The sequence below is a fragment of the Malania oleifera genome, chromosome 1 (assembly GCF_029873635.1).
Source record: "Malania oleifera isolate guangnan ecotype guangnan chromosome 1, ASM2987363v1, whole genome shotgun sequence".
Lineage (NCBI taxonomy): Eukaryota > Viridiplantae > Streptophyta > Magnoliopsida > Santalales > Ximeniaceae > Malania > Malania oleifera.
In genome coordinates, this window is record NC_080417.1 from 151,145,015 (window position 1) to 151,148,861 (window position 3,847).

Here is a 3,847-nt window from a genome sequence, read left to right on the forward strand (position 1 = left end):
AAGAGCGTACTGTCCGAGGGACCCATTTTGATTGCCCGGCAAAAATATTAGGGACCCATTCGGTAAGTATTGTTAGCCTGCTGTCGGCTCCATGTTAAGCCTATGGACTAGCACTGGATTGCCAATCTATTTTCAAGTCAGGTGTGATAAACTAAGTTATGAATTGAAATTTTTATGAATCAAACAAGGCATAGTACAATTTTGCAACTCATCTAAATTTCTAGAAATTTAAATTCAAGTTTCAATTTTCACTCTCTAAACACATGGAGTAAATGAAAGCTCCTGAGATTGGATTTATTATTTTGGAACTTTTTTTTTTTTTTTTTTTATGAAAGAAAGAAATCCATGGGAGTTTCAAGGACATTTTTTATTTTTATAATTAAATTATTTTGTTAAACTACTTATGCATTAGTAGTTTGAAGTTTTATAATTAATTTAATCTACTTAATTTGATCGTAACTTTTAATTTTCTTTTTTTATGTGATCTCTCTTATACATGAGAAAAAATGTTTAGGTTATATAAATATCGATTTATGTGTTTTATTTCTTTGCAAGCAATTAAAAACAAAACAAAATCACATTAAATAAAGTCAATAACTTTAAAACAAAGTAAAGAACAACCGAGCCACAAAGGAAACAAAAAGTTAATGGGTTAGCCGACCTATGAATCTTTTTTTATATAACATTTATATCCATAGAGAAGCTATTTTTCCATTTTTGTCAAACTTGGTTGATTTAGAGAGAGAGAGAGAGGGAGAACAAATTCTTAGACATAAACTTGTGAATTATTACTAATATGGTACAACTTTAGTGGAGGAGAGATAGTACCACATATATAGGGTATTAGGCTTGTTTGGCTTTAAATTACTTGTTTAAATTGCTTGTTGTGGAAGAAACGGAGAAAAATATGGGGAAGCCGAGGGTAATAAACACTTCCTTCTTTTTTAGTTTTTGTTTTTTAACTTTCTTATATAGTCTTAAAGTGTTAAAAAAATAACTAATATTTTAACTTCTCAACTTAGTATTTAATTTTGTAAATAAACCTAAAAGCATAATAGCAAAAACTTATATATTTGGGTGTGATAATCATACTCACATACAAATATCAAGTGGCTAAAAGTTAAGATACGCTCCTCTGTTTAAGACATTACCATCAATTTTTTTTCCCTTCCATAATTATGAAATATTTCAATTTACCTGCTCTATTTTTTATTTTAAAAATATTCATTTATTATAAAATATAAACCCATGAAATCAAATGAGTACTTGACAAGGGTAAAATAAATCCTTGTCATATGGCTTGGGGAGGAATTTGAAAGGGCATCCTTCAAGCCTATGAATGTCATTAGTAGTGGGCATTATGAGTTTAATCTTCCCATCAATGTTGGATATTATGGATCTATAACCCCTTATAATGTCAAGCTACATGACATTAGTTTAGGGCATTTAACTCAATAAAGGAAACATGTAAAAACGACATAAGGCACATGTGGTCTGACAAAGTCTAAAGTTGCATTTAGGAGCATAGATTTTGGATATTTGATTTGGATTTAGGTAGATTTGGAAAATTTTCAATACAATTTTATATTACATTTTATTTAAATTGAACATAACTTCAAATTCATGATCTCTCCAAACATAGGGTAAAAAATTTTATAAGATGACTATAATTATATAAATATATACATCACTATAATCAATATTGACTTGAGCTTTGGAGAACTCTCAATCTCTTTATTTTTCATGGCTGCAAGTGGTTGTTACAATCATTGATATTGGGTTCACTTTTTGCCATCAATAAATTTGTGTGTGAGGTAGGGGAAATTTGCTTTTCTTGTCACCATCTTTTAACTTAAAAAAAAAACCAACTCAATCGGGGCTGCAAATGATTCAACTCGAGGCCTAACATGAACCAATTGCAACTTCTATGCCTAGGGAGCCCCAGGGCCGAGGAGAGAGAGAGAGAGAGAGAGGAAAAAGGAAAATAAGATTTAGAAAAGCCAAAACTTTGATAAATTTGATTAGGCAAGAGACAAGACAAGTAGAGGATGCCATGCGAAGGGGACGACTATTAGAAGGTTCAAGGTTCTTTTTAGAAAAATACAAAAATAAATAAATAAATGAAGTTGTCCAAGCAATGCCTCAAGGATCTCCTCATGGTCGATCAGCTCAGTGCTTTTACCAATAGTTGCAATGCTTTGTGATGGACCAAGAGTTGGTTGTGCTTCTAGCAAAGCAGGCAAGTATGCTAGTCATCCCTTTAAATTATAATCCCATTCCAAATAATCAAGAGCAAAACGAGAGGCATGATCACTTGGTTATTAAGCTTATTCCATTGTCCTATACAAAAGCATACCCTAAATTTTTGGAAATAAAACTTGTAGGTCCTAATGTGCTACCCAAGCTCATCAATCTTGCTCTAGAGTGGTATAATTCCAAGTAACAATGCTTTTTTCATATGGGAATTTCTAAGTTATATATGGAGAAATTTTGGCATCTAAAGAATAGGGTGCAGTGCATCAAGATTGTAGGACTACTTGTTCTTAACAACACCCCAACTAAGGACAAACCAAATGTCTTAAAAAATACACCACCTCAACATCTAGCTTAAAGGAGTGCTTGGATTAGTCTCCGATTTCAATCTAACTTTGTTTTATCTATGTTCATCAATGCATGAACCATGATTGGCATTCCTTTCTTTTTCTTTTTATTTACCACTTTGAATGAATGAAATTCCCTCTTGAAGAAACTCATTTTCTGTTAATGTGCTAAATGTGGATATTAATAAATGATATACATCCTACATGAAAGTCACATTTCCACTATCATTACATCTCTCGCCTTTTCTCATTACATCTCCTTTGGCACAATTGAGATAATGATTTTGGAAGATGAACAATTCATTTTTGGGATGAAGAACTACCTCCATCCTACTATCCATACAATTTACAAATATCCCTTAAAGTCCCAATTTGAGTTTATGCATACATTTTCTTTCAAACCCTTGGAAAATATTGCTGCCACATTGGGGTAATTATGTTAATAAAGAGTGAAAAAAATAAAAATTCATGATAAAAGCTTTAGTGGATAATAAGTTTTGATTGTACCATGATTATAGGATATGAGCAACAAAAGAGAAATGAAGCCTACATTTAAACTTACCTAAGCCTACATTTCTTCTATATCTAAAAGCTCACTCTGAGGTCACCAAAAACCTAGTCATGGTACTGAAAAAAACTAGAAGGAAAAACTTTGAAAAAGGAAAAGAGAAATGAAGTTGACTTAGTCAAAAGTTCGCAAGGATAGCCAAGGCAAAATTTAGAGCAAGAAAAGAGACTCATACTCATTCAAAAAGCAAGACATCATTTAAGCACTTGCTATGAAGATAATAATTCGAGATATTGTTGACTTTATGAGTCATATCCCATTTTGATAATGACAAAACCTAAGTATCTCATTTGTGCATTTAGTTTATGAATAGAATAATCTTTTAGAAGGCACAAATAGTCAAGATAAAATGGAAGTCATAAGGCACTTAAAGAACACATCACATGACCTACTGCATGGCAAATTGAAGAGCAAGGAGTGAAGACTTTATTTTTTCAATTGTATTGCATTTAGTTTGTATTGTAAATGCATATCTTGCATGATTTGGCTTAATTCTCAATATAGATCATAGAAAGACCTTAGGGAATCAATCTTTTCATGAAACACCTTTTTCTTAAAATTCTAAACTCATACAAAAAGGGTTGAAGTGTTTTTTAGGTCAAAAGAGGGCTAAAACTCATTTTTTCAATGTGCCTAGTCGACCAGCCTCTTAGGCATAGTCGATTGACCATATCATATG